The following is a 12,022-nucleotide window of genomic DNA, read 5'->3' as shown; positions in this document are numbered from 1 at the left end:
TACATCATTATCAGATGACCAGAACTCCATGGGTGTATGTACGTATCCCTAACTTTGGACAATGATGATAGTGCCATAACAACACATCACTGACAGCAGTGTCCCACTCCCAGGAGGATGGATGTCTTTCCCCCACTGCATGACACACCACATGTGGGTGTGAGGACAAATAACACATGCATACCCACCCCTGGCAGATGCAGCACAATACACACACTGAGATCATGCCACAAGACTGTATAGTCATGTCACTGCCTAATAAACTAAGAGAGCCAAAGATAACAAACACTGTCACACACATCCCAGGACTGATAGGAATGTTCAGGTGCTGGGCCAGCCACCAAGATGTTGTCTGTCATGGAAGGAATAGGGTGGAGTTCCCACAGATACAATGTGCACAATTGTGAGTCAGGTGTTCAAATACCCAGCAGAACAAGTACCATATGTGTACTAGGCTGGGATTACACACATGCATTGTGCGGAAAAGGGACAATTTCTCCATGAAGGCATGGCAAAATACTCTATACACAAGTACAGTGAGTACCAAGGATGGCACAGACGATGCAGCCGGAGACATTGCTGAGCAGGCATGGCCAGAGTTGAAGGGATCCATCACCAACAAAGGAAATGTATACACAGAGCAACACAACACTTGTGCAACTCTCTGCAGGGGAGATGTCAGGTGCCACAGAGGAAGGAACACTCCTTGGGACAATGTCTCCAAACACAAAGAGCATACACGACAAAGAATCTTTGCAGAGACCTTGTGATGGCACGCAGATACCAGGTTCCACCCCATGAGCAGCAGACTACAACATTTCCCTGAAACATAACACATGCCCACGACCCCAACTCCTGTAGCATCAGCATCAACATCAATACCTGAAATGCAAGACTTTTCAAACGAAAAAGAAAATGCTTTATTCAGCATGAAAATAATAATGTGTAAACGAGACCATTCACAAAGGCCAATGGCCAGTCCATATCATCAGTCCTTGGGGGGAGACACATGACCATGCGTCTCCCCTAGCTTGCCTGCACATCACAAGACTGTGTCGTCGACTGGAGGGGGGGCATCATGTGGGGAAGGACCAGACACCGAAGGGACAGGAGGGGGAAGGGTAGATGTGGTGGGTGCAGGGACGGACGACTCCACCACAGGGGGTGGGGCAGCGCCAAAGGTGGAGGTGAGCTCGGCGCTGCACACTTCTGCCAGTTCTTCAAGCGTCTCCCCTGCACCAGGAGAAACAACAGGCCCCAAGGAGGGGGGGGGGGTCAGAGGGATGGGTTGCAGCGCTACTGGGGGAGGAGGTGGACAGGCTGGGGGACTTAACTCCCCTACCCGTGGAGTGCCTTGACTGTTTCCGGCCAGGTGAACTAGTGGGGCTGAGGCCCAGCCCAGCAAAGTAGGCCTCCTTCTCCGAATCTGGGGCAGGGGAGCCAAGGGGAGTGACATCAGAGGGACTGGGGAGTGAGTCATGTGGATGAGGACTGTGGCTGCGTGCCTGCCTGTGTGCCCCAGACCCAGTGGGTGTGCCTGCTTCCCCCTGAGTGTGCGTGTCAGGAGGTGTGTGCTTGCCCTTACATGGTGGTGTGCTGCTTGTGTCTGGTGGGGTGCGTGTGTGTGGATGTCTTGGTGTGCTTGGGACAGGCATGGGTGTGGGATTTGTGGATGGGGCAGGGGTAGGGGGGGACGCAGCGCTGCAGGTGACTCACTACTGCCGTCAGTGACGAGTCCATGGACCTCAGCAACATCCGTTGGTCAGACATCGCTGATGACATGCCCTCCATGTACGACACCATCTGGGTCAGCAGTCTGGTGTGGCCATGGAGGACAATCAGGATCGATGTCTGCCCAACTTGCAACTGCCGCTGAATTTCCACAGACTCGGCAGTGAGGGCAGCAGGGGGGACAGGGGCAGGGGGTACGGTGCCTGGCACGAAGGAGACAAGGTGTGGGCTAGCACGGACAGAAGGGACCCGAGCACGTGGGAGGGCGGTGATGGGAATGGAGGGGGCGGCAAATGATGTACTGCTGTTTTCAGCTGTGGGAGCAGCCTCCGCCCCCTCTGGGAGCTCAGCCTCGGACCCGTCTGCCTCGTAGTCAGTGTTGGTACTGGGCAGGTCCTCCGCCTCACTCCCCTCGCCCTCCGTGCCACTAGATTCCACCGACTCCTCAGCAGTGGTGGCACCACTGCTCGATCCCTCCTCCACGTCCGTGCCGGTGTCTCCCTCGGTGTCCTCCGATGATGCTGTGGGCAAGGTGAAGAGACAGGAAAAAATCAGTCACCTGTATACATCTGACACATGAGTCCAAACAAAATAGGCAACAGTGCATATCAGGAAAGGCATCATGAGTAACATCTAGGATACTCCCCACATATGTAAACCCTGCAATCCCCAGTTGGTTGACCCACCATGCCACTTGGAAACTAGGGGTGGGCGGAATTTGCGTAATCGTGTTACGCAAATCTCCGCGAAGCGGTAAAACATCTCCGCCAACACGCAGAAATTCCACGCATATTGAGAACACGAACAAGCAAAAAATTTCGCAAAGTCGCAGATCACAGATTTTGGGCAATTTTGCGTTCTCCGTGGAACGCGAAATTGCCCAAATTCCGCAAATTCCGCGAGCGGAACGGAATTTACCGCCCAGGCCTATTGGAAACAATGAAAATTAGGACACAACAGCAAATAACTTGAAATCACAAGATCATGAGAAGCTAGTGTCTGGGATCAGTTGAGCACAGCAAGACTATGAAGGCATGCCACCTCTTGTTCACTGTGAACCAAACAGTATTGTCGCACCCAAGGCCAAATACCACATGCCAATGCAGAAGGTGTCCCCACACTCAGAGACCTGTGAGTACTTTTGACACCCCTAAGAAATACATTGTGACTCCTTGACAATCACAACCCTTTACACAATGGACATGTCTAGCATGTGTGAATGTGGCACTCTGTGAACACAACACACATGTGTCTGTATAGCAGAATTCACACAAGGAGGTGCACACCAAACTACATGTACACAGTCATTGTCTGAGCTGCCAGACTCATTCAAATCAGCCACTGTTAGGCAGAAATGGCGTATCAGTAAGTACATATACATGGCACCACGGTGGTCTGGATGACTTGACACTCGTAAGTTGGTATCAGCAACAACCAAGGACTAACCCAAATGCTACCACACTGTGGGAACATGTATATGTATGAACTCCAAACAAGTTTTGTTCAAACTGTGCCTTACTTTAAAATGTGCCAACGTGTCCCTGGAAAGTGTAAAGGTGGTGTCTTGTGCACTTCCTTGGGACACATCTGTCATGCAGGCACATCATTGTCCTTCACAACAAAACAACAAGGTCAAGCATATGAAACATTGAGACATGTTGACAGGTGTAGTGAGTGCCAATGGACATTTTCTCTGAGTAACAACTTGAATAATGTCATTTGTCACATGGCTATCCGTCACCTCATCACACAGTTGGCTACACATATGATCTACTGACTGTCATCTGGAGTGGCACACATGTCCACACCCAGGACAATGCATAAGCTAATGGGCCTGCAATTGTTTAGCAAAAAAGCCTAGCTGTACTGTGGGTTCCCCCTCATGGCAAGCCAGAATGTACCCACAGATGTCAGCACACAAAGTCACAACTGTGTAGCATCTGAACCACACACGGGTGCCAAAAATGTACAAGCAGGATACATGATTGTCAAAAACTGACACAGGCAATGAAGCAGGAACATTAAGCACTGGCCAACATCACGGGGGCACTGCACGATGACTTTCTGTACTGCGAATCATCACACACAAGTCAGAACTGGCAATGAAACATCAGGGTTGAACATGTACGCCCCTACCGCACACACCCACCCATACCTGAGTCAATGTGACTGATACCGATCAAGAAGTGACACCTCTTATTCAGGGTTACAATAACTGTGCTTGAAAACTAGCTTCATTAACACGACATCACCTTGTAGGGCTGCCAAAACATATTGGTCACAAACAAACATCAACAGATTGTTGTGAATAGCCACACAGGCACTGCCCAGTGTGAGTATGCACAAGCAAACTGGTGTATCCCTGTCCAGTGGGCAAATGTATCACACATGTGAAAATACTACCTAGGCCAGGGAACAATGCCACAGAGGCAGAGCCATGCTGAGCCCACAGTGAATGTGCACAGTGTTGGATGACACACATGAGTAGGAGGGCAGGCTGTGTCAGGGGACTGTAGTGGGAACACTGCTCCATGGTCCTGGAATGAGCTGACTGTTACAGGAGCAACCGTCCCGGCACTATGCATATATCCCACTCATGCACATCATGTCTGAGGCCACAACATTGGTAATGCATGCTGCAAGTCTGTTCATTTGAACCCTCACACTCCTATGTTGGGACTCAGCATCAGTGCCAACAATTATGCACCCCCAAATGACTGAACAGGACAGGGCACAGGCAGACCAACCCCACACATGATGCTGAAAGCAGTGTGCACCTTGATAAACTGGCAGCCTAGATGACCATGTGCAATAGTGATAACACACAGACCAGGTACCACATGTCAAGGAGGGGAAGGGAGGAAGAACAGCACAGGTTGACTTGGGGGAACAAGATATGCACTGCCCATATATAGCCTGGCAGTGTATCCAGGCGACTGAGCAGCTACAAAAGCTGGCGACACACAACAAACACACATGTACCTACCCCCTTCCTGCTGCTGTAACTCCTGTATCCACCTATCCAGGTCAGGGAAGACCACCGCCAGGACACGCTTCATCTGGTGGGTCAGGCGCCGGCACCCGCCATGCTTGCGAGGAGCCTCCTCCTTCAGCATGACCCGGGCGATCCTCCGGGTCCAGCATCGGATGTCCTGCCATCTCTTCCTCACTTGTGGCAGACGCCGACTGCGACCCTCCATCGATTGCACGGCCTTGACGGCATCCTTCCAGATCTTCCCCTTGTGGTAGGTGGATACCTGTGTGGATGACAAAGTGGGTCAACATCACTACACCTGCACCATGTCACAGAGACACACATTTGAACATCTTAGATTTGTTGAACAGGGCATAGTATGCTGGCAAGTAAGAGCACCTTAGTCATAGGGACTTTTTCCACTGTGGACGCACCAATGCACTACATGGCATAGTAAGTACACACGTGGCATGAGGGGTGCGAAACAATCCCTGATCATGGCACACACTGTGCATCCCAAGCAACACAAGGCTGATGGACAGCACCGCAAAGCAGTCACATGCCCCAGGCCACTGACGAAACCTCAGCAGAGTACACAGACACACACAGGCACACATCAATCACCTGCCATTGGCAACAGCGGATGCAAACCTCACTCTGCACATGTGCCACTTGCCAGGGGGGGGTCACAGGTGTGGGGCTAGCTCAGCAAGTCAGACACACAGCACGGCTTACTTCTCACATCAGATGGATTGAGCAGTTGCCTCCTCCATGCAGCTGTGGTGCAACACTCCACATAGACACTCACCCACATGACAAGAATCATTCACACACATCAATGTCCAGGGGGCGTACACATCATTTGGACACTCTCACCACTCTCACCACAGCTCCACTCAACTCTCACACACATCTGTGGGTGTAGTCACCTGTCACACCGGGGTGACCACTGAATCACCGCAGGACAATAGAACAAGAATGCCCAAGAGGATTAGGCTGGCTGAATGTGCCATGCACTATGCAGTGAATGTCACAGTAAGCACAATGCAAGTGAGGAGTGCACACATGAACAACATCAAGCCCTGCATGAGAGACATAAGCCATCCACCCCCCCGGGACCCACTCCAACCAACATTGCATGTCTGTCACACCTGGCCACAATGTCAGAAGTGACAGACACAATAAAGGTGCACAGGCAAAGGTAGTGGAGTCAGCACTCACCTGCTCCCCTCGTCGACCATACAGCATGGGGTACCGTGGGAGGATCACATCCAGAAGGGCCTCGTTCTCCTCCTGGGTGAAAGGCTGGGCCCTCTCCACAGTCCTTGACATGGTGCCAGAGGGAGACAATACAGCAGCAGTGGTATCGACTGACATGTTGTGCAGGCAAGTGCCCTCTCATGGGTTCTGCCTGCCTTATATCTGCATTGCTGGCCTATTTCCTTTACAGGAGTACAGAGTGATTGGTCAGACTCATTTGCATCCTACGTTTCCTCCAATCCCTTTAAACATACACCAGTGACAGCCTTCGCATCTTTCGATTTTGCAGCATCATGCCAAGTCAACAACCACTTTCCAACAATGTATAATGTGGCCAACTGCTTTTTCCAGACCACATAATGTAAAATTTTGAACTTGAAACTCGGTATCCATGACAACCAGCATACATTTAGGCCCTAATACTTGTCCCTCATGTGTTCCCATTGTAATTCTTAAATCCCCACACAGGTACGGCGCGTTTCACACGTACCCCTAGGGCACCATCACTACAGTGATACGGGCCGTACTCACGCGTGTACGGGCCGTACACGCGTGAGTACGTGCCTATCACTATAGTTGGGGGTACCATAGGGCCTAGTGATACGGGCCGTACTCACGCATGTACGGGCCGTACACGCGTGAGTACGTGCCTATCACTATAGTTGGGGGTACCATAGGGCCTAGTGATATGGCATGTACTCACGCGTGTACGGGCCGTACACGCGTGAGTATGTGCCTATCACTATAGTTGTGTTACCGTAGGGCCTAGTGATACGGCACGTACTCACGCGTGTACGGGCCGTACATGCGTGAGTACATGCTGTATCACTATAGTTGTGTTACCGTAGGGCCTAGTGATATGGCACGTATTCACGCGTGTACGGGCCGTACACGCGTGAGTATGTGCCTATCACTATAGTTGTGTTACCGTAGGGCCTAGTGATATGGCACGTACTCATGCGTGTATGGGCCATACACGCATGATTATGTGCCTATCACTATAGTTGTGTTACCGTAGGGCCTAGTGATACGGCACGTACTCACGCATGTACGGGCCGTACACGCGTAAGTACGTGCCTATCACTATAGTTGGTGGTACCATAGGGCCTAATGATACGGCACGTACTCACGCGTGTACGGGCCGTACACGCGTGAGTACGTGCCTATCACTATAGTTGTGTTACCGTAGGGCCTAGTGATACGGCACGTACTCACGCGTGTACGGGCCGTACATGCGTGAGTACATGCCGTATCACTAGGCCCTACGGTACCCCCAACTATAGTGATAGGCACGTACTCACGCGTGTACGGCCCGTACACGCGTGAGTACGTGCCTATCACTATAGTTGTGTTACCGTAGGGCCTAGTGATACAGCACATACTCACGCGTGTACGGTCCGTACACGCGTGAGCACGTGCCTATCACTATAGTTGGGGGTACCGTAGGGCCTAGTGATACGGACCATACTCACGCATGTAGGGGCCGTACATGCGCCCTCAGAGCATGTGTACTGCCTTTTAACAGCTTACACTGGTGATAGGAGGCGCATCCGAAAGGAATGGAGGTGTCAGACTCGCACAAGGCTGTACATCAAGTCATTGTCAGTGCAGTCCTTCATGTGCAGGGCCTAGGTGTGTCAGGCAGTGATGTGGCACATGTCTCCTCATGTTGTGGCACAATAGATGTGTGATGAGCTGTTTACACATGTCATGTGTGATGGGGCACTACGTGGCACACTTCCCCTTCACACTTTGCACATGTGTGCATGTACGACACACGTGTCAAGCACTGCATCACTGGTATGGCACAGCCAGCAACACCCGCAACTGTCCGCTGATGCCAGGTACACGGATAATTACACCTGACAAGTGACTCCCATCGTGCCACGATGTGACTATGTCATGTGTGTGTCATGTGTTCCCATGAGCTTTCCATTGGTGTTCCGTCAACTCCATCTGCTGTTGCAGCATCCAACATGTGTCTGTGTGCATATGTGCATGACACACATATACGCACACCATGCCACATGTGGACTCACACGTTACATGTGTCATGATGGTTCGAAGAAGACTTCCTGACATGAGGCAATATCTGCGTTCTCTCAATGTCTGTGTCATCAGTTTTTAACAAGTACCCCTTCATGGAAATGTGTGTTATCTATCCTTTTCCAGATGACATGTGACCTGTGCGTCTAGACTCCCGCCAGCTGTCTGTGTGAGATGACATCCTTCAAATGCTGATATGTGGATGTCTGTCACTCATGTAATGTGTCTGGCTTGTCACTTACACTGGCCCACAACTATTTTAATGGCATGTCAACATTGTCATGCAACTATTGTGGCTGGCTCTTCGTAGGAGTATCACCTGGCTGGCCTACGTGTCCTGGATGTATTGCACAGCACAGCCTCTGTATTAAGCAGATGTGTATTAGCTGTTGAACATGTGCTTACCTCAGTGACATTGGTGTGGTAATGTACTCACTCTTTGTTATTCCTTCCAAATCTCTGCAGGGCACCGCCTCTCCCCAGACGAATGCCAGACCTGGATGCCATGCGTGAACATGACTGCATACGCAGATACCGCTTCTCGCAAGAGTTGATAGAGGACTTGACCCACCGGCTTGCACCACACCTCCAACCACAACACAGGTATCCTACAGCTCTGACCCCCCAAGATGAAGGTAATGGCAGCCCTACATTTTTTGCCACCGGCACGTTTCAATTGACCATAGCTTATGTCGGTGGCATGCCCAGACAATGTTCAGCCGTGTCCTGCATGATGTTATAGAAGCCATGTTGGTGCACCTGGATGAATTCATCCATTTTACCACTCGTGAGCAGTTGACAGGTGTCAAGGGTGAGTTCTATGCCCTGGGGGCCATTGATGGGACACATGTGGCTTTGGTACCACCACAGGCACAGGAGGTAGCCTATAGTAACAAAAAACATTACCACTCCATTAATGCAACAAAAATAACAACAAAGGGAAAAAAACCTTGCCAACTCTCCCTCCTGCCCCCACCCTCACTTCAGGAACGGAAGCATCCGTCGACCCCCCATGTGGATAATACCAAACTAAACGTTCGTATTGGGTGCGTGGAGGACCCCTCCAGAAGATCGATCTGAAAGGGAGCGGCATCAGAACAAGGTGAATGGACCTATTAGTCTACCATTGTCAAGGACTCCCACTGACGGAGTGAGCCATCCTGGTGTTGGACGTCCCATGCTTTTACAGTTAGGTGGGCCAGCAATGCTCAAATTGGGAAAATCTGTAGCAGAACCTGGGCCACGGGACACGAATGGCATGCTGAAATGAGCACTAACAGCCCATTTCGAACCTCTAGCAAACCCTGACCATAAACGATTTTCGCTGCGTCAGGCCAGGCAAAACCGGACGAATCCATTGACACATTCTATCCTCTCCTGAGAGAATTAAATAGCACCTGCACACTACCGGATGCAGATGACAAGATCCGAGCTCAGTTAATTCAGGGCTGTACGTCAATGAAATTATGAGAAAACATTCTCCAAGTTCCAATAATGCCCATGGCGGACATGCTGACCATGGGTAGGTCAAAAGAACTGTCCAAGGTGCAAGCTGCACACATGGAGGCAGCACTACAGCACCCAATCAAGACAGAACCAGTCAATGCCATAGTTGCTAAATCCCAGGACAGGAGGAAAGCAAGAAATAAGCCAATGTCTGGACCTAAGACATGCAATTGATGTGGAGGATTTTACTCCCACCAGGAACCTTGCCCTGCACAAGGAAAGTGGTGCTCATCATGCAACAAATCGATTAATTTTACAAAGGTATGTCGTTCCTCAGTGCCCTCGAAGTGTCAAAGGCCCAAATCGGTCAATACACTACTTGCCTCGGACGGTCCAATAGAAAAAAAGGGACATGGATGATGATGACATTGAGAATGCAACCCGAGGGATGACGATGGCGGCGAGTGGAGCCATGTAGATGTTAAAGAGCGTGGGGCTCAGCGATGATCCTTGGGGTACTACGCAGCTGATCTCTGTGGGTTGAAGAGAAAGGGAGGAAGTCTGATTCTTTGGGTTCTGCCAGGGAGGAAGGAGTGGAGCCAGTCGAGGGTGGTCCCCTATATGCCGGCGTCGTGGAGTCTGGTGGTGAGAGTGTGGTGGGAGATGGTGTTGAAGGCTGCAGAGAGGTCGAGCAGGATTAGGGCCACGGTGTGTCCTTGGTCAAGGAACGTGCGAATGTCATCTGTGGCAGCGAGTAGGGTGGTCTCGGTGCTGTGGTTGCTGCGGAATCCGGATTGGGAGGAGTTGAGGATGGAGTTCTGTTCTATGAATTTCGTTAGTTGGACGTTTACAATCGTTTCTGTGAATTGGCCGCAAAGGGGAGGAAAGAGATGGTTTGGTAGTTCTTGAGGTCTGTTGTATCTGCTGAGGGGTTCTTGAGAAGGAGCTTGACTTCTGCACGTTTCCAGTCATCGGGGAATGTGCTGGCTTCGAGGGAGGAGTTGATGGTGCATCGTAGCTCCGGTGCGATGGTAGCGGCAGCTCTGTGGAAGATGTGCGTAGGGCAGGGGTCAATGGGGGCTCATGAGTGAATGCCTTTCAAGGTTGATGTGGTGTCTTCCGTGGTGACAGGGGTCCAGGAGGAGATGGTAAGCTGACCTTCGTTGCTGGGGGGCAGAGTGGGTTTGGTGTCCTGTGTCTGTTTGTCGAAGTTGTCATAGAGGGATCTTATTTTTAGGTGAAGGCAAGAGCCAAGTTTGTTGCAGAGGTTCTGGGAGGTTGTGATGTCCATGGCTTCGCTGGGTGGCTTAGTGAATTCCTGGATGATGTTGAAGAGTTCCTTGAAGTTATTGGTGTTGGCATGGAGTTTGTTACGGATGAAGGTCTTCTGTCATTACGTTCTTGTAAGTGGAATGGTCTTCGAAGGTTTTGCTGTTTCTCCAGTTCTTCTCAAGACATCTGCAGGTGCGTCTGGCTTCTTGGAGGTTGGTGGTGAACCAGGAGGTCTTCTTGGGTTGCTGTGTCGGGAGCTTGTCTGCGCACATGGTGATACATTTATGAAGTTCTTTGGCTGCGGGGTTGGCGTCAGTCTTGGTGGGGGGGCTGATGGAGCAGGGTTTTTACTTTAAAACCGAATACCTGTTTAATTTTCGCATGTTATAATTAAAAGTACTACTGATTAATTATTAACTACTAAAGATATGTCAAAGTCGTGTCTAACCAACCTTATTAACAGAAGAATTACACGTGGGAACGCTATTGCATGGCTAAAATAATAAGTGAACTAAGTTGGTGAGCAATTGACGAAATAGATGTTGCTTATGTGATGTTATTGTGTTTTGCGCTTATAATTAATATGCATTAATGTCTTTTGATGTCGCAAATGGCTAGATAAATACATACACATAAGGGTATTAGCAGGGGAATAACACTGTATAATCATTTCTGTGCAGTAATTCTATTTTATGTTTATTTCACTTAAGTTGACCAATGTGGCCTAATAGAAAATGGCTAACACCCGCAGCCTGCATTCGAGTTGATGGAAAATTTTGCAAGGAGGCTTCGCACTGCCTGTGACCTTGCCCTCTCAACAAACTGAAAAGCCATGATCATGACGACAAACCCAGGACGGATGCCAAGAGCCCCTGAACATGATATTTGTTGCAAAACCGAATACTGAACTTATGAACTGATGATCCCACGACTGGGATACAAATTATCTAAAAGAGACATCCGTAGAAGTAACGAATTAGTTATGGACCCCTTATTTTCTATTCATTATTTGGGACAATCTAAGTGTGAGAAAATCTCGCACAGTATCTCAAATGTACCAAGATGGCATTATTTCCGCCATTCATCCGTTTTGAACAATGAATTGTAACATTACAGAATGTACATTTTAGTATAAATATTAGTAGACTAGAGAGGTCTAGCGCCACTTCTTCCCGAACTGATGATCCGAGGTCCCGATGCTGACAGACAGGACGGTGATTCTACATGACGGCTAGAAACTCTGATTGAATTACTGAGGACCGGTTCTGACTTAGGATCTGACTTTTAGCCAGA

This window comes from Triturus cristatus, chromosome 9 (assembly GCF_964204655.1).
Source record: "Triturus cristatus chromosome 9, aTriCri1.1, whole genome shotgun sequence".
In the NCBI taxonomy this organism is placed as follows: Eukaryota; Metazoa; Chordata; class Amphibia; order Caudata; family Salamandridae; genus Triturus; species Triturus cristatus.
Note: the sequence above shows the minus strand (reverse complement) of the source record.